Genomic DNA, 24,706 nt, shown 5'->3' with positions numbered 1-24,706 from the left:
TCCAAAGCGTGACATGTAGTGATGACGAGCAGATTTTTTGCCTTCCACAACTTGTTTGGCTGCTGTGCTTCTTGGGCAGGGTGCATGAGAAGCGCTCTGGTCCCTGCCAGGCGCTTGTGTTACCTGCAGGGAGAGCTGAGAAGTGGCAGCTGCGGCTGCCAGCATGGTGGAGCATGAGCAGCCGGCTCCCAGGCCAAATGGCCCAAAGAAATGGTGGCAAGGGGCGGTGCTGAGAACTGCAGAGGAAGGCAAAAAACCGCCGGGGACCAGTGCCAATGTGCCCCGGGGGAAAAAGTTCCTTGCTGAGCCCAGTGCTGGCCATGGGCTGTTCCCTGAGCATGTGAGCCAGACCTGGCTCCTTGTCCCACAGGCTGCTCATGCTTCCCAGGAGCTGCCCAAGCCCTATCCTCCCTTGAGCTGGAGCTATGTCGGGGACTTGCCAGAGTGCCCAAGTGCCTCTGAGCTGATGGAGCTTGTGGGCAAGAATCCTTGCTGTCCCTGTGTAGGACACCAGTGGGTGTTCCAAAGCACTGCAAGCCCTTGCAAGCCCTTGCAAGCCCTCGACATCCTATCTCTTAGGGCTCCTGAGCGTTGCTCTGTAGGAGATGAGGATGGTGAGCTGTGCAGTGCTCCTCAAGAAGGAATTGCCTTGGTCTTGCCACTGCTATCCAGTTGAAAAGGATTTGCATCCATGAGCCGAGCTTGGAAGGTGGCCCTGCCAGCAGATTGTCTTGCAGCGGAGAACCTCCAGCAGCCTCATGCAAGGTTTTCTTCCCTCAGCCCCTGGCCTGTGATTCCAGCAGCTCCTCAAGTGCTTCCTGTCAGATGTGCTGGGGCTGCCCCCGGGCCAGCTCTGGCAGTGGACACGGGAGGCTGCTCCTCTGGATCCTGCGTGGGGCCTGGTGACCACTGCGTTGCCGGGTGCTGGCATTGTGACATGGGGGTGACACAGCCGCATATGTGCAGCCCTTTGGAGGAAGCCTTTGGGGTGCTGGCTCCAAATCAGTCCCTGTACCTACAAAATAGGGGAGTAAGCAACCTAATAGAGTCCCTTTTTTGCAAAAAGACAGTGTGGATTTGTTGCCAGTGCAGCCTTCCTTCCAGTAGCAATACTGCCTGTAGTATCATGTATGGAGGCCTCAGGGCTCGCTCAGGGCTTGTCACGCAGAACTGCAGGCCTGACAGAGCAGAACTGCTCTCCTCTCCTCTCCTCTCCTCTCCTCTCCTCTCCTCTCCTCTCCTCTCCTCTTCTCTCCTGTCCGCCAGTCCAATATCTAAGAGACTGTTTGCCTGAAAGGACAGAGGGTTTTCAGTTCCAAAATCTATGTCAAGGACACATAACGCAATGAATTTTATTTTATTTTGTTGTTAATTTATTAATTTTCTTGATTTTATGTTAATTCATGTTATGTTATTTCATGTCATTTTTTTTCCCTTTGTGACTCTGTTTCAGAACCCAGGCTCACAAGCATTAGCTCAAGCCCAAGTGTAGCCAGGAGTAGGCTGAGGCATTCTTCAGTTTAGCCTGAGAAAAGATCCCTTGCAGGCTGGCAAAGGCAAGTCCCAGAGCTGCAGAGAGCAGCAGCAGGAATAGAGGCCAAGCTGTGCGCGGTTCCTGCAGAGGGAGAACCTTGACAAGGAGTTGTGGGACTGACCATGCACAAAAGAGGAGGAAGAAGTAGAAGAAGAAGAAGAAGAAGAAGAAGAAGAAGAAGAAGAAGAAGAAGAAGAAGAAGAAGAAGAGGAAGAAGGGGTGAGTTGTACCGTGGGATCTCTTCCAAAGCGTGACATGTAGTGATGACGAGCAGATTTTTTGCCTTCCACAACTTTTTTGGCTGCTGTGCTTCTTGGGCAGGGTGCATGAGAAGCGCTCTGGTCCCTGCCAGGCGCTTGTGTTAGCTGCAGGGAGAGCTGAGAAGTGGCAGCTGCGGCTGCCAGCATGGTGGAGCATGAGCAGCCGGCTCCCAGGCCAAATGGCCCAAAGAAATGGTGGCAAGGGGCGGTGCTGAGAACTGCAGAGGAAGGCAAAAAACCGCCGGGGACCAGTGCCAATGTGCCCCGGGGGAAAAAGTTCCTTGCTGAGCCCAGTGCTGGCCATGGGCTGTTCCCTGAGCATGTGAGCCAGACCTGGCTCCTTGTCCCACAGGCTGCTCATGCTTCCCAGGAGCTGCCCAAGCCCTATCCTCCCTTGAGCTGGAGCTATGTCGGGGACTTGCCAGAGTGCCCAAGTGCCTCTGAGCTGATGGAGCTTGTGGGCAAGAATCCTTGCTGTCCCTGTGTAGGACACCAGTGGGTGTTCCAAAGCACTGCAAGCCCTTGCAAGCCCTTGCAAGCCCTCGACATCCTATCTCTTAGGGCTCCTGAGCGTTGCTCTGTAGGAGATGAGGATGGTGAGCTGTGCAGTGCTCCTCAAGAAGGAATTGCCTTGGTCTTGCCACTGCTATCCAGTTGAAAAGGATTTGCATCCATGAGCCGAGCTTGGAAGGTGGCCCTGCCAGCAGATTGTCTTGCAGCGGAGAACCTCCAGCAGCCTCATGCAAGGTTTTCTTCCCTCAGCCCCTGGCCTGTGATTCCAGCAGCTCCTCAAGTGCTTCCTGTCAGATGTGCTGGGGCTGCCCCCGGGCCAGCTCTGGCAGTGGACACGGGAGGCTGCTCCTCTGGATCCTGCGTGGGGCCTGGTGACCACTGCGTTGCCGGGTGCTGGCATTGTGACATGGGGGTGACACAGCCGCATATGTGCAGCCCTTTGGAGGAAGCCTTTGGGGTGCTGGCTCCAAATCAGTCCCTGTAGCTACAAAATAGGGGAGTAAGCAACCTAATAGAGTCCCTTTTTTGCAAAAAGACAGTGTGGATTTGTTGCCAGTGCAGCCTTCCTTCCAGTAGCAATACTGCCTGTAGTATCATGTATGGAGGCCTCAGGGCTCGCTCAGGGCTTGTCACACAGAACTGCAGGCCTGACAGAGCAGAACTGCTCTCCTCTCCTCTCCTCTCCTCTCCTCTCCTCTCCTCTCCTCTCCTCTCCTCTTCTCTTCTCTCCTGTCCGCCAGTCCAATATCTAAGAGACTGTTTGCCTGAAAGGACAGAGGGTTTTCAGTTCCAAAATCTATGTCAAGGACACATAACGCAATGAATTTTATTTTATTTTGTTGTTAATTTATTAATTTTCTTGATTTTATGTTAATTCATGTTATGTTATTTCATGTCATTTTTTTTCCCTTTGTGACTCTGTTTCAGAACCCAGGCTCACAAGCATTAGCTCAAGCCCAAGTGTAGCCAGGAGTAGGCTGAGGCATTCTTCAGTTTAGCCTGAGAAAAGATCCCTTGCAGGCTGGCAAAGGCAAGTCCCAGAGCTGCAGAGAGCAGCAGCAGGAATAGAGGCCAAGCTGTGCGCGGTTCCTGCAGAGGGAGAACCTTGACAAGGAGTTGTGGGACTGACCATGCACAAAAGAGGAGGAAGAAGTAGAAGAAGAAGAAGAAGAAGAAGAAGAAGAAGAAGAAGAAGAAGAGGAAGAAGGGGTGAGTTGTACCGTGGGATCTCTTCCAAAGCGTGACATGTAGTGATGACGAGCAGATTTTTTGCCTTCCACAACTTGTTTGGCTGCTGTGCTTCTTGGGCAGGGTGCATGAGAAGCGCTCTGGTCCCTGCCAGGCGCTTGTGTTACCTGCAGGGAGAGCTGAGAAGTGGCAGCTGCGGCTGCCAGCATGGTGGAGCATGAGCAGCCGGCTCCCAGGCCAAATGGCCCAAAGAAATGGTGGCAAGGGGCGGTGCTGAGAACTGCAGAGGAAGGCAAAAAACCGCCGGGGACCAGTGCCAATGTGCCCCGGGGGAAAAAGTTCCTTGCTGAGCCCAGTGCTGGCCATGGGCTGTTCCCTGAGCATGTGAGCCAGACCTGGCTCCTTGTCCCACAGGCTGCTCATGCTTCCCAGGAGCTGCCCAAGCCCTATCCTCCCTTGAGCTGGAGCTATGTCGGGGACTTGCCAGAGTGCCCAAGTGCCTCTGAGCTGATGGAGCTTGTGGGCAAGAATCCTTGCTGTCCCTGTGTAGGACACCAGTGGGTGTTCCAAAGCACTGCAAGCCCTTGCAAGCCCTTGCAAGCCCTCGACATCCTATCTCTTAGGGCTCCTGAGCGTTGCTCTGTAGGAGATGAGGATGGTGAGCTGTGCAGTGCTCCTCAAGAAGGAATTGCCTTGGTCTTGCCACTGCTATCCAGTTGAAAAGGATTTGCATCCATGAGCCGAGCTTGGAAGGTGGCCCTGCCAGCAGATTGTCTTGCAGCGGAGAACCTCCAGCAGCCTCATGCAAGGTTTTCTTCCCTCAGCCCCTGGCCTGTGATTCCAGCAGCTCCTCAAGTGCTTCCTGTCAGATGTGCTGGGGCTGCCCCCGGGCCAGCTCTGGCAGTGGACACGGGAGGCTGCTCCTCTGGATCCTGCGTGGGGCCTGGTGACCACTGCGTTGCCGGGTGCTGGCATTGTGACATGGGGGTGACACAGCCGCATATGTGCAGCCCTTTGGAGGAAGCCTTTGGGGTGCTGGCTCCAAATCAGTCCCTGTACCTACAAAATAGGGGAGTAAGCAACCTAATAGAGTCCCTTTTTTGCAAAAAGACAGTGTGGATTTGTTGCCAGTGCAGCCTTCCTTCCAGTAGCAATACTGCCTGTAGTATCATGTATGGAGGCCTCAGGGCTCGCTCAGGGCTTGTCACGCAGAACTGCAGGCCTGACAGAGCAGAACTGCTCTCCTCTCCTCTCCTCTCCTCTCCTCTCCTCTCCTCTCCTCTCCTCTCCTCTCCTCTTCTCTCCTGTCCGCCAGTCCAATATCTAAGAGACTGTTTGCCTGAAAGGACAGAGGGTTTTCAGTTCCAAAATCTATGTCAAGGACACATAACGCAATGAATTTTATTTTATTTTGTTGTTAATTTATTAATTTTCTTGATTTTATGTTAATTCATGTTATGTTATTTCATGTCATTTTTTTTCCCTTTGTGACTCTGTTTCAGAACCCAGGCTCACAAGCATTAGCTCAAGCCCAAGTGTAGCCAGGAGTAGGCTGAGGCATTCTTCAGTTTAGCCTGAGAAAAGATCCCTTGCAGGCTGGCAAAGGCAAGTCCCAGAGCTGCAGAGAGCAGCAGCAGGAATAGAGGCCAAGCTGTGCGCGGTTCCTGCAGAGGGAGAACCTTGACAAGGAGTTGTGGGACTGACCATGCACAAAAGAGGAGGAAGAAGTAGAAGAAGAAGAAGAAGAAGAAGAAGAAGAAGAAGAAGAAGAAGAAGAAGAAGAAGAGGAAGAAGGGGTGAGTTGTACCGTGGGATCTCTTCCAAAGCGTGACATGTAGTGATGACGAGCAGATTTTTTGCCTTCCACAACTTTTTTGGCTGCTGTGCTTCTTGGGCAGGGTGCATGAGAAGCGCTCTGGTCCCTGCCAGGCGCTTGTGTTACCTGCAGGGAGAGCTGAGAAGTGGCAGCTGCGGCTGCCAGCATGGTGGAGCATGAGCAGCCGGCTCCCAGGCCAAATGGCCCAAAGAAATGGTGGCAAGGGGCGGTGCTGAGAACTGCAGAGGAAGGCAAAAAACCGCCGGGGACCAGTGCCAATGTGCCCCGGGGGAAAAAGTTCCTTGCTGAGCCCAGTGCTGGCCATGGGCTGTTCCCTGAGCATGTGAGCCAGACCTGGCTCCTTGTCCCACAGGCTGCTCATGCTTCCCAGGAGCTGCCCAAGCCCTATCCTCCCTTGAGCTGGAGCTATGTCGGGGACTTGCCAGAGTGCCCAAGTGCCTCTGAGCTGATGGAGCTTGTGGGCAAGAATCCTTGCTGTCCCTGTGTAGGACACCAGTGGGTGTTCCAAAGCACTGCAAGCCCTTGCAAGCCCTTGCAAGCCCTCGACATCCTATCTCTTAGGGCTCCTGAGCGTTGCTCTGTAGGAGATGAGGATGGTGAGCTGTGCAGTGCTCCTCAAGAAGGAATTGCCTTGGTCTTGCCACTGCTATCCAGTTGAAAAGGATTTGCATCCATGAGCCGAGCTTGGAAGGTGGCCCTGCCAGCAGATTGTCTTGCAGCGGAGAACCTCCAGCAGCCTCATGCAAGGTTTTCTTCCCTCAGCCCCTGGCCTGTGATTCCAGCAGCTCCTCAAGTGCTTCCTGTCAGATGTGCTGGGGCTGCCCCCGGGCCAGCTCTGGCAGTGGACACGGGAGGCTGCTCCTCTGGATCCTGCGTGGGGCCTGGTGACCACTGCGTTGCCGGGTGCTGGCATTGTGACATGGGGGTGACACAGCCGCATATGTGCAGCCCTTTGGAGGAAGCCTTTGGGGTGCTGGCTCCAAATCAGTCCCTGTAGCTACAAAATAGGGGAGTAAGCAACCTAATAGAGTCCCTTTTTTGCAAAAAGACAGTGTGGATTTGTTGCCAGTGCAGCCTTCCTTCCAGTAGCAATACTGCCTGTAGTATCATGTATGGAGGCCTCAGGGCTCGCTCAGGGCTTGTCACGCAGAACTGCAGGCCTGACAGAGCAGAACTGCTCTCCTCTCCTCTCCTCTCCTCTACTCTCCTCTCCTCTCCTCTCCTCTCCTCTCCTCTCCTCTTCTCTTCTCTCCTGTCCGCCAGTCCAATATCTAAGAGACTGTTTGCCTGAAAGGACAGAGGGTTTTCAGTTCCAAAATCTATGTCAAGGACACATAACGCAATGAATTTTATTTTATTTTGTTGTTAATTTATTAATTTTCTTGATTTTATGTTAATTCATGTTATGTTATTTCATGTCATTTTTTTTCCCTTTGTGACTCTGTTTCAGAACCCAGGCTCACAAGCATTAGCTCAAGCCCAAGTGTAGCCAGGAGTAGGCTGAGGCATTCTTCAGTTTAGCCTGAGAAAAGATCCCTTGCAGGCTGGCAAAGGCAAGTCCCAGAGCTGCAGAGAGCAGCAGCAGGAATAGAGGCCAAGCTGTGCGCGGTTCCTGCAGAGGGAGAACCTTGACAAGGAGTTGTGGGACTGACCATGCACAAAAGAGGAGGAAGAAGTAGAAGAAGAAGAAGAAGAAGAAGAAGAAGAAGAAGAAGAAGAAGAGGAAGAAGGGGTGAGTTGTACCGTGGGATCTCTTCCAAAGCGTGACATGTAGTGATGACGAGCAGATTTTTTGCCTTCCACAACTTTTTTGGCTGCTGTGCTTCTTGGGCAGGGTGCATGAGAAGCGCTCTGGTCCCTGCCAGGCGCTTGTGTTACCTGCAGGGAGAGCTGAGAAGTGGCAGCTGCGGCTGCCAGCATGGTGGAGCATGAGCAGCCGGCTCCCAGGCCAAATGGCCCAAAGAAATGGTGGCAAGGGGCGGTGCTGAGAACTGCAGAGGAAGGCAAAAAACCGCCGGGGACCAGTGCCAATGTGCCCCGGGGGAAAAAGTTCCTTGCTGAGCCCAGTGCTGGCCATGGGCTGTTCCCTGAGCATGTGAGCCAGACCTGGCTCCTTGTCCCACAGGCTGCTCATGCTTCCCAGGAGCTGCCCAAGCCCTATCCTCCCTTGAGCTGGAGCTATGTCGGGGACTTGCCAGAGTGCCCAAGTGCCTCTGAGCTGATGGAGCTTGTGGGCAAGAATCCTTGCTGTCCCTGTGTAGGACACCAGTGGGTGTTCCAAAGCACTGCAAGCCCTTGCAAGCCCTTGCAAGCCCTCGACATCCTATCTCTTAGGGCTCCTGAGCGTTGCTCTGTAGGAGATGAGGATGGTGAGCTGTGCAGTGCTCCTCAAGAAGGAATTGCCTTGGTCTTGCCACTGCTATCCAGTTGAAAAGGATTTGCATCCATGAGCCGAGCTTGGAAGGTGGCCCTGCCAGCAGATTGTCTTGCAGCGGAGAACCTCCAGCAGCCTCATGCAAGGTTTTCTTCCCTCAGCCCCTGGCCTGTGATTCCAGCAGCTCCTCAAGTGCTTCCTGTCAGATGTGCTGGGGCTGCCCCCGGGCCAGCTCTGGCAGTGGACACGGGAGGCTGCTCCTCTGGATCCTGCGTGGGGCCTGGTGACCACTGCGTTGCCGGGTGCTGGCATTGTGACATGGGGGTGACACAGCCGCATATGTGCAGCCCTTTGGAGGAAGCCTTTGGGGTGCTGGCTCCAAATCAGTCCCTGTAGCTACAAAATAGGGGAGTAAGCAACCTAATAGAGTCCCTTTTTTGCAAAAAGACAGTGTGGATTTGTTGCCAGTGCAGCCTTCCTTCCAGTAGCAATACTGCCTGTAGTATCATGTATGGAGGCCTCAGGGCTCGCTCAGGGCTTGTCACGCAGAACTGCAGGCCTGACAGAGCAGAACTGCTCTCCTCTCCTCTCCTCTCCTCTCCTCTCCTCTCCTCTCCTCTCCTCTCCTCTCCTCTCCTCTCCTCTCCTCTTCTCTTCTCTCCTGTCCGCCAGTCCAATATCTAAGAGACTGTTTGCCTGAAAGGACAGAGGGTTTTCAGTTCCAAAATCTATGTCAAGGACACATAACGCAATGAATTTTATTTTATTTTGTTGTTAATTTATTAATTTTCTTGATTTTATGTTAATTCATGTTATGTTATTTCATGTCATTTTTTTTCCCTTTGTGACTCTGTTTCAGAACCCAGGCTCACAAGCATTAGCTCAAGCCCAAGTGTAGCCAGGAGTAGGCTGAGGCATTCTTCAGTTTAGCCTGAGAAAAGATCCCTTGCAGGCTGGCAAAGGCAAGTCCCAGAGCTGCAGAGAGCAGCAGCAGGAATAGAGGCCAAGCTGTGCGCGGTTCCTGCAGAGGGAGAACCTTGACAAGGAGTTGTGGGACTGACCATGCACAAAAGAGGAGGAAGAAGTAGAAGAAGAAGAAGAAGAAGAAGAAGAAGAAGAAGAAGAAGAAGAGGAAGAAGGGGTGAGTTGTACCGTGGGATCTCTTCCAAAGCGTGACATGTAGTGATGACGAGCAGATTTTTTGCCTTCCACAACTTGTTTGGCTGCTGTGCTTCTTGGGCAGGGTGCATGAGAAGCGCTCTGGTCCCTGCCAGGCGCTTGTGTTACCTGCAGGGAGAGCTGAGAAGTGGCAGCTGCGGCTGCCAGCATGGTGGAGCATGAGCAGCCGGCTCCCAGGCCAAATGGCCCAAAGAAATGGTGGCAAGGGGCGGTGCTGAGAACTGCAGAGGAAGGCAAAAAACCGCCGGGGACCAGTGCCAATGTGCCCCGGGGGAAAAAGTTCCTTGCTGAGCCCAGTGCTGGCCATGGGCTGTTCCCTGAGCATGTGAGCCAGACCTGGCTCCTTGTCCCACAGGCTGCTCATGCTTCCCAGGAGCTGCCCAAGCCCTATCCTCCCTTGAGCTGGAGCTATGTCGGGGACTTGCCAGAGTGCCCAAGTGCCTCTGAGCTGATGGAGCTTGTGGGCAAGAATCCTTGCTGTCCCTGTGTAGGACACCAGTGGGTGTTCCAAAGCACTGCAAGCCCTTGCAAGCCCTTGCAAGCCCTCGACATCCTATCTCTTAGGGCTCCTGAGCGTTGCTCTGTAGGAGATGAGGATGGTGAGCTGTGCAGTGCTCCTCAAGAAGGAATTGCCTTGGTCTTGCCACTGCTATCCAGTTGAAAAGGATTTGCATCCATGAGCTGAGCTTGGAAGGTGGCCCTGCCAGCAGATTGTCTTGCAGCGGAGAACCTCCAGCAGCCTCATGCAAGGTTTTCTTCCCTCAGCCCCTGGCCTGTGATTCCAGCAGCTCCTCAAGTGCTTCCTGTCAGATGTGCTGGGGCTGCCCCCGGGCCAGCTCTGGCAGTGGACACGGGAGGCTGCTCCTCTGGATCCTGCGTGGGGCCTGGTGACCACTGCGTTGCCGGGTGCTGGCATTGTGACATGGGGGTGACACAGCCGCATATGTGCAGCCCTTTGGAGGAAGCCTTTGGGGTGCTGGCTCCAAATCAGTCCCTGTACCTACAAAATAGGGGAGTAAGCAACCTAATAGAGTCCCTTTTTTGCAAAAAGACAGTGTGGATTTGTTGCCAGTGCAGCCTTCCTTCCAGTAGCAATACTGCCTGTAGTATCATGTATGGAGGCCTCAGGGCTCGCTCAGGGCTTGTCACGCAGAACTGCAGGCCTGACAGAGCAGAACTGCTCTCCTCTCCTCTCCTCTCCTCTCCTCTCCTCTCCTCTCCTCTCCTCTCCTCTCCTCTACTCTCCTCTCCTCTCCTCTCCTCTCCTCTCTTCTCCTCTCCTCTTCTCTTCTCTCCTGTCCGCCAGTCCAATATCTAAGAGACTGTTTGCCTGAAAGGACAGAGGGTTTTCAGTTCCAAAATCAATGTCAAGGACACAGAACACAATGAATTGTATTTTATTTTGTTGTTAATTTATTAATTTTCTTGATTTTATGTTAATTCATGTTATGTTTCTTCGTGTCATTTTTTTTCCCTTTGTGACTCTGTTTCAGAACCCAGGCTCACAAGCATTAGCTCAAGCCCAAGTGTAGCCAGGAGTAGGCTGAGGCATTCTTCAGTTTAGCCTGAGAAAAGATCCCTTGCAGGCTGGCAAAGGCAAGTCCCAGAGCTGCAGAGAGCAGCAGCAGGAATAGAGGCCAAGCTGTGCGCGGTTCCTGCAGAGGGAGAACCTTGACAAGGACTTGTGGGACTGACCATGCACAAAAGAGGAGGAAGAAGAAGAAGAAGAAGAAGAAGAAGAAGAAGAAGAAGAAGAAGAGGAAGAAGAGGAAGAAGAGGTGATTGGTACCGTGGCATCTCTTCCAAAGCGTGACATTAGCGATGACGAGCAGACTTTTTGCCTTCCACAACTTGTTTGGCTGCTGTGCTTCTTGGGCAGGGATGCATGAGAAGCTCTCTGGTCCCTGCCAGGCGCTTGTGTTAGCTGCAGGGAGAGCTGAGAAGTGGCAGCTGCGGCTGCCAGCATGGTGGAGCATGAGCAGCCGGCTCCCAGGCCAAATGGCCCAAAGAAATGGTGTCAAGGGGCGGTGCTGAGAACTGCAGAGGAAGGCAAAAAACCGCCGGGGACCAGTGCCAATGTGCCCCGGGGGAAAAAGTTCCTTGCTGAGCCCAGTGCTGGCCATGGGCTGTTCCCTGAGCATGTGAGCCAGACCTGGCTCCTTGTCCCACAGGCTGCTCATGCTTCCCAGGAGCTGCCCAAGCCCTATCCTCCCTTGAGCTGGAGCTATGTCGGGGACTTGCCAGAGTGCCCAAGTGCCTCTGAGCTGATGGAGCTTGTGGGCAAGAATCCTTGCTGTCCCTGTGTAGGACACCAGTGGGTGTTCCAAAGCACTGCAAGCCCTTGCAAGCCCTTGCAAGCCCTCGACATCCTATCTCTTAGGGCTCCTGAGCGTTGCTCTGTAGGAGATGAGGATGGTGAGCTGTGCAGTGCTCCTCAAGAAGGAATTGCCTTGGTCTTGCCACTGCTATCCAGTTGAAAAGGATTTGCATCCATGAGCCGAGCTTGGAAGGTGGCCCTGCCAGCAGATTGTCTTGCAGCGGAGAACCTCCAGCAGCCTCATGCAAGGTTTTCTTCCCTCAGCCCCTGGCCTGTGATTCCAGCAGCTCCTCAAGTGCTTCCTGTCAGATGTGCTGGGGCTGCCCCCGGGCCAGCTCTGGCAGTGGACACGGGAGGCTGCTCCTCTGGATCCTGCGTGGGGCCTGGTGACCACTGCGTTGCCGGGTGCTGGCATTGTGACATGGGGGTGACACAGCCGCATATGTGCAGCCCTTTGGAGGAAGCCTTTGGGGTGCTGGCTCCAAATCAGTCCCTGTACCTACAAAATAGGGGAGTAAGCAACCTAATAGAGTCCCTTTTTTGCAAAAAGACAGTGTGGATTTGTTGCCAGTGCAGCCTTCCTTCCAGTAGCAATACTGCCTGTAGTATCATGTATGGAGGCCTCAGGGCTCGCTCAGGGCTTGTCACGCAGAACTGCAGGCCTGACAGAGCAGAACTGCTCTCCTCTCCTCTCCTCTCCTCTCCTCTCCTCTCCTCTCCTCTCCTCTCCTCTCCTCTCCTCTCCTCTCCTCTCCTCTCCTCTCCTCTCCTCTTCTCTTCTCTCCTGTCCGCCAGTCCAATATCTAAGAGACTGTTTGCCTGAAAGGACAGAGGGTTTTCAGTTCCAAAATCTATGTCAAGGACACATAACGCAATGAATTTTATTTTATTTTGTTGTTAATTTATTAATTTTCTTGATTTTATGTTAATTCATGTTATGTTATTTCATGTCATTTTTTTTCCCTTTGTGACTCTGTTTCAGAACCCAGGCTCACAAGCATTAGCTCAAGCCCAAGTGTAGCCAGGAGTAGGCTGAGGCATTCTTCAGTTTAGCCTGAGAAAAGATCCCTTGCAGGCTGGCAAAGGCAAGTCCCAGAGCTGCAGAGAGCAGCAGCAGGAATAGAGGCCAAGCTGTGCGCGGTTCCTGCAGAGGGAGAACCTTGACAAGGAGTTGTGGGACTGACCATGCACAAAAGAGGAGGAAGAAGTAGAAGAAGAAGAAGAAGAAGAAGAAGAAGAAGAAGAAGAAGAAGAAGAAGAAGAAGAAGAGGAAGAAGGGGTGAGTTGTACCGTGGGATCTCTTCCAAAGCGTGACATGTAGTGATGACGAGCAGATTTTTTGCCTTCCACAACTTGTTTGGCTGCTGTGCTTCTTGGGCAGGGTGCATGAGAAGCGCTCTGGTCCCTGCCAGGCGCTTGTGTTACCTGCAGGGAGAGCTGAGAAGTGGCAGCTGCGGCTGCCAGCATGGTGGAGCATGAGCAGCCGGCTCCCAGGCCAAATGGCCCAAAGAAATGGTGGCAAGGGGCGGTGCTGAGAACTGCAGAGGAAGGCAAAAAACCGCCGGGGACCAGTGCCAATGTGCCCCGGGGGAAAAAGTTCCTTGCTGAGCCCAGTGCTGGCCATGGGCTGTTCCCTGAGCATGTGAGCCAGACCTGGCTCCTTGTCCCACAGGCTGCTCATGCTTCCCAGGAGCTGCCCAAGCCCTATCCTCCCTTGAGCTGGAGCTATGTCGGGGACTTGCCAGAGTGCCCAAGTGCCTCTGAGCTGATGGAGCTTGTGGGCAAGAATCCTTGCTGTCCCTGTGTAGGACACCAGTGGGTGTTCCAAAGCACTGCAAGCCCTTGCAAGCCCTTGCAAGCCCTCGACATCCTATCTCTTAGGGCTCCTGAGCGTTGCTCTGTAGGAGATGAGGATGGTGAGCTGTGCAGTGCTCCTCAAGAAGGAATTGCCTTGGTCTTGCCACTGCTATCCAGTTGAAAAGGATTTGCATCCATGAGCCGAGCTTGGAAGGTGGCCCTGCCAGCAGATTGTCTTGCAGCGGAGAACCTCCAGCAGCCTCATGCAAGGTTTTCTTCCCTCAGCCCCTGGCCTGTGATTCCAGCAGCTCCTCAAGTGCTTCCTGTCAGATGTGCTGGGGCTGCCCCCAGGCCAGCTCTGGCAGTGGACACGGGAGGCTGCTCCTCTGGATCCTGCGTGGGGCCTGGTGACCACTGCGTTGCCGGGTGCTGGCATTGTGACATGGGGGTGACACAGCCGCATATGTGCAGCCCTTTGGAGGAAGCCTTTGGGGTGCTGGCTCCAAATCAGTCCCTGTACCTACAAAATAGGGGAGTAAGCAACCTAATAGAGTCCCTTTTTTGCAAAAAGACAGTGTGGATTTGTTGCCAGTGCAGCCTTCCTTCCAGTAGCAATACTGCCTGTAGTATCATGTATGGAGGCCTCAGGGCTCGCTCAGGGCTTGTCACGCAGAACTGCAGGCCTGACAGAGCAGAACTGCTCTCCTCTCCTCTCCTCTCCTCTCCTCTCCTCTCCTCTCCTCTCCTCTCCTCTCCTCTCCTCTCCTCTCCTCTTCTCTTCTCTCCTGTCCGCCAGTCCAATATCTAAGAGACTGTTTGCCTGAAAGGACAGAGGGTTTTCAGTTCCAAAATCTATGTCAAGGACACATAACACAATGAATTTTATTTTATTTTGTTGTTAATTTATTAATTTTCTTGATTTTATGTTAATTCATGTTATGTTATTTCATGTCATTTTTTTTCCCTTTGTGACTCTGTTTCAGAACCCAGGCTCACAAGCATTAGCTCAAGCCCAAGTGTAGCCAGGAGTAGGCTGAGGCATTCTTCAGTTTAGCCTGAGAAAAGATCCCTTGCAGGCTGGCAAAGGCAAGTCCCAGAGCTGCAGAGAGCAGCAGCAGGAATAGAGGCCAAGCTGTGCGCGGTTCCTGCAGAGGGAGAACCTTGACAAGGAGTTGTGGGACTGACCATGCACAAAAGAGGAGGAAGAAGTAGAAGAAGAAGAAGAAGAAGAAGAAGAAGAAGAAGAAGAAGAAGAAGAAGAAGAAGAAGAAGAGGAAGAAGGGGTGAGTTGTACCGTGGGATCTCTTCCAAAGCGTGACATGTAGTGATGACGAGCAGATTTTTTGCCTTCCACAACTTGTTTGGCTGCTGTGCTTCTTGGGCAGGGTGCATGAGAAGCGCTCTGGTCCCTGCCAGGCGCTTGTGTTACCTGCAGGGAGAGCTGAGAAGTGGCAGCTGCGGCTGCCAGCATGGTGGAGCATGAGCAGCCGGCTCCCAGGCCAAATGGCCCAAAGAAATGGTGTCAAGGGGCGGTGCTGAGAACTGCAGAGGAAGGCAAAAAACCGCCGGGGACCAGTGCCAATGTGCCCCGGGGGAAAAAGTTCCTTGCTGAGCCCAGTGCTGGCCATGGGCTGTTCCCTGAGCATGTGAGCCAGACCTGGCTCCTTGTCCCACAGGCTGCTCATGCTTCCCAGGAGCTGCCCAAGCCCTATCCTCCCTTGAGCTGGAGCTATGTCGGGGACTTGCCAGAGTGCCCAAGTGCCTCTGAGCTGATGGAGCTTGTGGGCAAGAATCCTTGCTGTCCCTGTGTAGGACACCAGTGGGTGTTCCAAAGCACTGCAAGCCCTTGCAAGCCCTTGCAAGCCCTCGACATCCTATCTCTTAGGGCTCCTGAGCGTTGCTCTGTAGGAGATGAGGATGGTGAGCTGTGCAGTGCTCCTCAAGAAGGAATTGCCTTGGTCTTGCCACTGCTATCCAGTTGAAAAGGATTTGCATCCATGAGCCGAGCTTGGAAGGTGGCCCTGCCAGCAGATTGTCTTGCAGCGGAGAACCTCCAGCAGCCTCATGCAAGGTTTTCTTCCCTCAGCCCCTGGCCTGTGATTCCAGCAGCTCCTCAAGTGCTTCCTGTCAGATGTGCTGGGGCTGCCCCCGGGCCAGCTCTGGCAGTGGACACGGGAGGCTGCTCCTCTGGATCCTGCGTGGGGCCTGGTGACCACTGCGTTGCCGGGTGCTGGCATTGTGACATGGGGGTGACACAGCCGCATATGTGCAGCCCTTTGGAGGAAGCCTTTGGGGTGCTGGCTCCAAATCAGTCCCTGTACCTACAAAACAGGGGAGTAAGCAACCTAATAGAGTCCCTTTTTTGCAAAAAGACAGTGTGGATTTGTTGCCAGTGCAGCCTTCCTTCCAGTAGCAATACTGCCTGTAGTATCATGTATGGAGGCCTCAGGGCTCGCTCAGGGCTTGTCACGCAGAACTGCAGGCCTGACAGAGCAGAACTGCTCTCCTCTCCTCTCCTCTCCTCTCCTCTCCTCTCCTCTCCTCTCCTCTCCTCTCCTCTCCTCTCCTCTTCTCTCCTCTCCTCTCCTCTCCTCTCTTCTCCTCTCCTCTTCTCTTCTCTCCTGTCCGCCAGTCCAATATCTAAGAGACTGTTTGCCTGAAAGGACAGAGGGTTTTCAGTTCCAAAATCAATGTCAAGGACACAGAACACAATGAATTGTATTTTATTTTGTTGTTAATTTATTAATTTTCTTGATTTTATGTTAATTCATGTTATGTTTCTTCGTGTCATTTTTTTTCCCTTTGTGACTCTGTTTCAGAACCCAGGCTCACAAGCATTAGCTCAAGCCCAAGTGTAGCCAGGAGTAGGCTGAGGCATTCTTCAGTTTAGCCTGAGAAAAGATCCCTTGCAGGCTGGCAAAGGCAAGTCCCAGAGCTGCAGAGAGCAGCAGCAGGAATAGAGGCCAAGCTGTGCGCGGTTCCTGCAGAGGGAGAACCTTGACAAGGACTTGTGGGACTGACCATGCACAAAAGAGGAGGAAGAAGAAGAAGAAGAAGAAGAAGAAGAAGAAGAAGAAGAAGAAGAGGAAGAAGAGGAAGAAGAGGTGATTGGTACCGTGGCATCTCTTCCAAAGCGTGACATTAGCGATGACGAGCAGACTTTTTGCCTTCCACAACTTGTTTGGCTGCTGTGCTTCTTGGGCAGGGATGCATGAGAAGCTCTCTGGTCCCTGCCAGGCGCTTGTGTTAGCTGCAGGGAGAGCTGAGAAGTGGCAGCTGCGGCTGCCAGCATGGTGGAGCATGAGCAGCCGGCTCCCAGGCCAAATGGCCCAAAGAAATGGTGTCAAGGGGCGGTGCTGAGAACTGCAGAGGAAGGCAAAAAACCGCCGGGGACCAGTGCCAATGTGCCCCGGGGGAAAAAGTTCCTTGCTGAGCCCAGTGCTGGCCATGGGCTGTTCCCTGAGCATGTGAGCCAGACCTGGCTCCTTGTCCCACAGGCTGCTCATGCTTCCCAGGAGCTGCCCAAGCCCTATCCTCCCTTGAGCTGGAGCTATGTCGGGGACTTGCCAGAGTGCCCAAGTGCCTCTGAGCTGATGGAGCTTGTGGGCAAGAATCCTTGCTGTCCCTGTGTAGGACACCAGTGGGTGTTCCAAAGCACTGCAAGCCCTTGCAAGCCCTTGCAAGCCCTCGACATCCTATCTCTTAGGGCTCCTGAGCGTTGCTCTGTAGGAGATGAGGATGGTGAGCTGTGCAGTGCTCCTCAAGAAGGAATTGCCTTGGTCTTGCCACTGCTATCCAGTTGAAAAGGATTTGCATCCATGAGCCGAGCTTGGAAGGTGGCCCTGCCAGCAGATTGTCTTGCAGCGGAGAACCTCCAGCAGCCTCATGCAAGGTTTTCTTCCCTCAGCCCCTGGCCTGTGATTCCAGCAGCTCCTCAAGTGCTTCCTGTCAGATGTGCTGGGGCTGCCCCCGGGCCAGCTCTGGCAGTGGACACGGGAGGCTGCTCCTCTGGATCCTGCGTGGGGCCTGGTGACCACTGCGTTGCCGGGTGCTGGCATTGTGACATGGGGGTGACACAGCCGCATATGTGCAGCCCTTTGGAGGAAGCCTTTGGGGTGCTGGCTCCAAATCAGTCCCTGTACCTACAAAATAGGGGAGTAAGCAACCTAATAGAGTCCCTTTTTTGCAAAAAGACAGTGTGGATTTGTTGCCAGTGCAGCCTTCCTTCCAGTAGCAATACTGCCTGTAGTATCATGTATGGAGGCCTCAGGGCTCGCTCAGGGCTTGTCACGCAGAACTGCAGGCCTGACAGAGCAGAACTGCTCTCCTCTCCTCTCCTCTCCTCTCCTCTCCTCTCCTCTCCTCTCCTCTCCTCTCCTCTCCTCTTCTCTCCTGTCCGCCAGTCCAATATCTAAGAGACTGTTTGCCTGAAAGGACAGAGGGTTTTCAGTTCCAAAATCTATGTCAAGGACACATAACGCAATGAATTTTATTTTATTTTGTTGTTAATTTATTAATTTTCTTGATTTTATGTTAATTCATGTTATGTTATTTCATGTCATTTTTTTTCCCTTTGTGACTCTGTTTCAGAACCCAGGCTCACAAGCATTAGCTCAAGCCCAAGTGTAGCCAGGAGTAGGCTGAGGCATTCTTCAGTTTAGCCTGAGAAAAGATCCCTTGCAGGCTGGCAAAGGCAAGTCCCAGAGCTGCAGAGAGCAGCAGCAGGAATAGAGGCCAAGCTGTGCGCGGTTCCTGCAGAGGGAGAACCTTGACAAGGAGTTGTGGGACTGACCATGCACAAAAGAGGAGGAAGAAGTAGAAGAAGAAGAAGAAGAAGAAGAAGAAGAAGAAGAAGAAGAAGAAGAAGAGGAAGAAGGGGTGAGTTGTACCGTGGGATCTCTTCCAAAGCGTGACATGTAGTGATGACGAGCAGATTTTTTGCCTTCCACAACTTGTTTGGCTGCTGTGCTTCTTGGGCAGGGTGCATGAGAAGCGCTCTGGTCCCTGCCAGGCGCTTGTGTTAGCTGCAGGGAGAGCTGAGAAGTGGCAGCTGCGGCTGCCAGCATGGTGGAGCATGAGCAGCCGGCTCCCAGGCCAAATGGCCCAAAGAAATGGTGTCAAGGGGCGGTGCTGAGAACTGCAGAGGAAGGCAAAAAACCGCCGGGGACCAGTGCCAATGTGCCCCGGGGGAAAAAGTTCCTTGCTGAGCCCAGTGCTGGCCATGGGCTGTTCCCTGAGCATGTGAGCCAGACCTGGCTCCTTGTCCCACAGGCTGCTCATGCTTCCCAGGAGCTGCCCAAGCCCTATCCTCCCTTGAGCTGGAGCTATGTCGGGGACTTGCCAGAGTGCCCAAGTGCCTCTGAGCTGATGGAGCTTGTGGGCAAGAATCCTTGCTGTCCCTGTGTAGGACACCAGTGGGTGTTCCAAAGCACTGCAAGCCCTTGCAAGCCCTTGCAAGCCCTCGACATCCTATCTCTTAGGGCTCCTGAGCGTTGCTCTGTAGGAGATGAGGATGGTGAGCTGTGCAGTGCTCCTCAAGAAGGAATTGCCTTGGTCTTGCCACTGCTATCCAGTTGAAAAGGATTTGCATCCATGAGCCGAGCTTGGAAGGTGGCCCTGCCAGCAGATTGTCTTGCAGCGGAGAACCTCCAGCAGCCTCATGCAAGGTTTTCTTCCCTCAGCCCCTGGCCTGTGATTCCAGCAGCTCCTCAAGTGCTTCCTGTCAGATGTGCTGGGGCTGCCCCGGGCCAGCTCTGGCAGTGGACACGGGAGGCTGCTCCTCTGGATCCTGCGTGGGGCCTGGTGACCACTGCGTTGCCGGGTGCTGGCATTGTGACATGGGGGTGACACAGCCGCATATGTGCAGCCCTTTGGAGGAAGCCTTTGGGGTGCTGGCTCCAAATCAGTCCCTGTACCTACAAAATAGGGGAGTAAGCAACCTAATAGAGTCCCTTTTTTGCAAAAAGACAGTGTGGATTTGTTGCCAGTGCAGCCTTCCTTCCAGTAGCAATACTGCCTGTAGTATCATGTATGGAGGCCTCAGGGCTCGCTCAGGGCTTGTCACGCAGAACTGCAGGCCTGACAGAGCAGAACTGCTCTCCTCTCCTCTCCTCTCCTCTCCTCTCCTCTCCTCTCCTCTCCTCTCCTCTCCTCTCCTCTCCTCTCCTCTCCTCTCCTCTCCTCTCCTCTTCTCTTCTCTCCTGTCCGCCAGTCCAATATCTAAGAGACTGTTTGCCTGAAAGGACAGAGGGTTTTCAGTTCCAAAATCTATGTCAAGGACACATAACGCAATGAATTTTATTTTATTTTGTTGTTAATTTATTAATTTTCTTGATTTTATGTTAATTCATGTTATGTTATTTCATGTCATTTTTTTTCCCTTTGTGACTCTGTTTCAGAACCCAGGCTCACAAGCATTAGCTCAAGCCCAAGTGTAGCCAGGAGTAGGCTGAGGCATTCTTCAGTTTAGCCTGAGAAAAGATCCCTTGCAGGCTGGCAAAGGCAAGTCCCAGAGCTGCAGAGAGCAGCAGCAGGAATAGAGGCCAAGCTGTGCGCGGTTCCTGCAGAGGGAGAACCTTGACAAGGAGTTGTGGGACTGACCATGCACAAAAGAGGAGGAAGAAGTAGAAGAAGAAGAAGAAGAAGAAGAAGAAGAAGAAGAAGAAGAAGAAGAAGAAGAAGAAGAAGAAGAGGAAGAAGGGGTGAGTTGTACCGTGGGATCTCTTCCAAAGCGTGACATGTAGTGATGACGAGCAGATTTTTTGCCTTCCACAACTTGTTTGGCTGCTGTGCTTCTTGGGCAGGGTGCATGAGAAGCGCTCTGGTCCCTGCCAGGCGCTTGTGTTACCTGCAGGGAGAGCTGAGAAGTGGCAGCTGCGGCTGCCAGCATGGTGGAGCATGAGCAGCCGGCTCCCAGGCCAAATGGCCCAAAGAAATGGTGTCAAGGGGCGGTGCTGAGAACTGCAGAGGAAGGCAAAAAACCGCCGGGGACCAGTGCCAATGTGCCCCGGGGGAAAAAGTTCCTTGCTGAGCCCAGTGCTGGCCATGGGCTGTTCCCTGAGCATGTGAGCCAGACCTGGCTCCTTGTCCCACAGGCTGCTCATGCTTCCCAGGAGCTGCCCAAGCCCTATCCTCCCTTGAGCTGGAGCTATGTCGGGGACTTGCCAGAGTGCCCAAGTGCCTCTGAGCTGATGGAGCTTGTGGGCAAGAATCCTTGCTGTCCCTGTGTAGGACACCAGTGGGTGTTCCAAAGCACTGCAAGCCCTTGCAAGCCCTTGCAAGCCCTCGACATCCTATCTCTTAGGGCTCCTGAGCGTTGCTCTGTAGGAGATGAGGATGGTGAGCTGTGCAGTGCTCCTCAAGAAGGAATTGCCTTGGTCTTGCCACTGCTATCCAGTTGAAAAGGATTTGCATCCATGAGCCGAGCTTGGAAGGTGGCCCTGCCAGCAGATTGTCTTGCAGCGGAGAACCTCCAGCAGCCTCATGCAAGGTTTTCTTCCCTCAGCCCCTGGCCTGTGATTCCAGCAGCTCCTCAAGTGCTTCCTGTCAGATGTGCTGGGGCTGCCCCCGGGCCAGCTCTGGCAGTGGACACGGGAGGCTGCTCCTCTGGATCCTGCGTGGGGCCTGGTGACCACTGCGTTGCCGGGTGCTGGCATTGTGACATGGGGGTGACACAGCCGCATATGTGCAGCCCTTTGGAGGAAGCCTTTGGGGTGCTGGCTCCAAATCAGTCCCTGTACCTACAAAATAGGGGAGTAAGCAACCTAATAGAGTCCCTTTTTTGCAAAAAGACAGTGTGGATTTGTTGCCAGTGCAGCCTTCCTTCCAGTAGCAATACTGCCTGTAGTATCATGTATGGAGGCCTCAGGGCTCGCTCAGGGCTTGTCACGCAGAACTGCAGGCCTGACAGAGCAGAACTGCTCTCCTCTCCTCTCCTCTCCTCTCCTCTCCTCTCCTCTCCTCTCCTCTCCTCTCCTCTCCTCTCCTCTCCTCTCCTCTCCTCTTCTCTTCTCTCCTGTCCGCCAGTCCAATATCTAAGAGACTGTTTGCCTGAAAGGACAGAGGGTTTTCAGTTCCAAAATCTATGTCAAGGACACATAACGCAATGAATTTTATTTTATTTTGTTGTTAATTTATTAATTTTCTTGATTTTATGTTAATTCATGTTATGTTATTTCATGTCATTTTTTTTCCCTTTGTGACTCTGTTTCAGAACCCAGGCTCACAAGCATTAGCTCAAGCCCAAGTGTAGCCAGGAGTAGGCTGAGGCATTCTTCAGTTTAGCCTGAGAAAAGATCCCTTGCAGGCTGGCAAAGGCAAGTCCCAGAGCTGCAGAGAGCAGCAGCAGGAATAGAGGCCAAGCTGTGCGCGGTTCCTGCAGAGGGAGAACCTTGACAAGGAGTTGTGGGACTGACCATGCACAAAAGAGGAGGAAGAAGTAGAAGAAGAAGAAGAAGAAGAAGAAGAAGAAGAAGAAGAAGAAGAAGAAGAAGAAGAAGAGGAAGAAGGGGTGAGTTGTACCGTGGGATCTCTTCCAAAGCGTGACATGTAGTGATGACGAGCAGATTTTTTGCCTTCCACAACTTGTTTGGCTGCTGTGCTTCTTGGGCAGGGTGCATGAGAAGCGCTCTGGTCCCTGCCAGGCGCTTGTGTTACCTGCAGGGAGAGCTGAGAAGTGGCAGCTGCGGCTGCCAGCATGGTGGAGCATGAGCAGCCGGCTCCCAGGCCAAATGGCCCAAAGAAATGGTGTCAAGGGGCGGTGCTGAGAACTGCAGAGGAAGGCAAAAAACCGCCGGGGACCAGTGCCAATGTGCCCCGGGGGAAAAAGTTCCTTGCTGAGCCCAGTGCTGGCCATGGGCTGTTCCCTGAGCATGTGAGCCAGACCTGGCTCCTTGTCCCACAGGCTGCTCATGCTTCCCAGGAGCTGCCCAAGCCCTATCCTCCCTTGAGCTGGAGCTATGTCGGGGACTTGCCAGAGTGCCCAAGTGCCTCTGAGCTGATGGAGCTTGTGGGCAAGAATCCTTGCTGTCCCTGTGTAGGACACCAGTGGGTGTTCCAAAGCACTGCAAGCCCTTGCAAGCCCTTGCAAGCCCTCGACATCCTATCTCTTAGGGCTCCTGAGCGTTGCTCTGTAGGAGATGAGGATGGTGAGCTCTGCAGTGCTCCTCAAGAAGGAATTGCCTTGGTCTTGCCACTGCTATCCAGTTGAAAAGGATTTGCATCCATGAGCCGAGCTTGGAAGGTGGCCCTGCCAGCAGATTGTCTTGCAGCGGAGAACCTCCAGCAGCCTCATGCAAGGTTTTCTTCCCTCAGCCCCTGGCCTGTGATTCCAGCAGCTCCTCAAGTGCTTCCTGTCAGATGTGCTGGGGCTGCCCCCGGGCCAGCTCTGGCAGTGGACACGGGAGGCTGCTCCTCTGGATCCTGCGTGGGGCCTGGTGACCACTGCGTTGCCGGGTGCTGGCATTGTGACATGGGGGTGACACAGCCGCATATGTGCAGCCCTTTGGAGGAAGCCTTTGGGGTGCTGGCTCCAAATCAGTCCCTGTACCTACAAAATAGGGGAGTAAGCAACCTAATAGAGTCCCTTTTTTGCAAAAAGACAGTGTGGATTTGTTGCCAGTGCAGCCTTACTTCCAGCAGCAATACTGCCTGTAGTATCATGTATGGAGGCCTCAGGGCTCGCTCAGGGCTTGTCACGCAGAACTGCAGGCCTGACAGAGCAGAACTGCTCTCCTCTCCTCTCCTCTCCTCTCCTCTCCTCTCCTCTCCTCTCCTCTCCTCTCCTCTCCTCTCCTCTCCTCTCCTCTCTTCTCCTCTCCTCTTCTCTTCTCTCCTGTCCGCCAGTCCAATATCTAAGAGACTGTTTGCCTGAAAGGACAGAGGGTTTTCAGTTCCAAAATCAATGTCAAGGACACAGAACACAATGAATTGTATTTTATTTTGTTGTTAATTTATTAATTTTCTTGATTTTATGTTAATTCATGTTATGTTTCTTCGTGTCATTTTTTTTCCCTTTGTGACTCTGTTTCAGAACCCAGGCTCACAAGCATTAGCTCAAGCCCAAGTGTAGCCAGGAGTAGGCTGAGGCATTCTTCAGTTTAGCCTGAGAAAAGATCCCTTGCAGGCTGGCAAAGGCAAGTCCCAGAGCTGCAGAGAGCAGCAGCAGGAATAGAGGCCAAGCTGTGCGCGGTTCCTGCAGAGGGAGAACCTTGACAAGGACTTGTGGGACTGACCATGCACAAAAGAGGAGGAAGAAGAAGAAGAAGAAGAAGAAGAAGAAGAAGAAGAAGAAGAGGAAGAAGAGGAAGAAGAGGTGATTGGTACCGTGGCATCTCTTCCAAAGCGTGACATTAGCGATGACGAGCAGACTTTTTGCCTTCCACAACTTGTTTGGCTGCTGTGCTTCTTGGGCAGGGATGCATGAGAAGCTCTCTGGTCCCTGCCAGGCGCTTGTGTTAGCTGCAGGGAGAGCTGAGAAGTGGCAGCTGCGGCTGCCAGCATGGTGGAGCATGAGCAGCCGGCTCCCAGGCCAAATGGCCCAAAGAAATGGTGGCAAGGGGCGGTGCTGAGAACTGCAGAGGAAGGCAAAAAACCGCCGGGGACCAGTGCCAATGTGCCCCGGGGGAAAAAGTTCCTTGCTGAGCCCAGTGCTGGCCATGGGCTGTTCCCTGAGCATGTGAGCCAGACCTGGCTCCTTGTCCCACAGGCTGCTCATGCTTCCCAGGAGCTGCCCAAGCCCTATCCTCCCTTGAGCTGGAGCTATGTCGGGGACTTGCCAGAGTGCCCAAGTGCCTCTGAGCTGATGGAGCTTGTGGGCAAGAATCCTTGCTGTCCCTGTGTAGGACACCAGTGGGTGTTCCAAAGCACTGCAAGCCCTTGCAAGCCCTTGCAAGCCCTCGACATCCTATCTCTTAGGGCTCCTGAGCGTTGCTCTGTAGGAGATGAGGATGGTGAGCTCTGCAGTGCTCCTCAAGAAGGAATTGCCTTGGTCTTGCCACTGCTATCCAGTTGAAAAGGATTTGCATCCATGAGCCGAGCTTGGAAGGTGGCCCTGCCAGCAGATTGTCTTGCAGCGGAGAACCTCCAGCAGCCTCATGCAAGGTTTTCTTCCCTCAGCCCCTGGCCTGTGATTCCAGCAGCTCCTCAAGTGCTTCCTGTCAGATGTGCTGGGGCTGCCCCCGGGCCAGCTCTGGCAGTGGACACGGGAGGCTGCTCCTCTGGATCCTGCGTGGGGCCTGGTGACCACTGCGTTGCCGGGTGCTGGCATTGTGACATGGGGGTGACACAGCCGCATATGTGCAGCCCTTTGGAGGAAGCCTTTGGGGTGCTGGCTCCAAATCAGTCCCTGTACCTACAAAATAGGGGAGTAAGCAACCTAATAGAGTCCCTTTTTTGCAAAAAGACAGTGTGGATTTGTTGCCAGTGCAGCCTTCCTTCCAGTAGCAATACTGCCTGTAGTATCATGTATGGAGGCCTCAGGGCTCGCTCAGGGCTTGTCACGCAGAACTGCAGGCCTGACAGAGCAGAACTGCTCTCCTCTCCTCTCCTCTCCTCTCCTCTCCTCTCCTCTCCTCTTCTCTTCTCTCCTGTCCGCCAGTCCAATATCTAAGAGACTGTTTGCCTGAAAGGACAGAGGGTTTTCAGTTCCAAAATCTATGTCAAGGACACATAACGCAATGAATTTTATTTTATTTTGTTGTTAATTTAT

The sequence above is a fragment of the Caloenas nicobarica genome, unplaced genomic scaffold (genome assembly GCF_036013445.1).
Source record: "Caloenas nicobarica isolate bCalNic1 unplaced genomic scaffold, bCalNic1.hap1 Scaffold_92, whole genome shotgun sequence".
Classification (NCBI taxonomy): Eukaryota; Metazoa; Chordata; class Aves; order Columbiformes; family Columbidae; genus Caloenas; species Caloenas nicobarica.
This window is presented reverse-complemented; position numbering follows the sequence as displayed.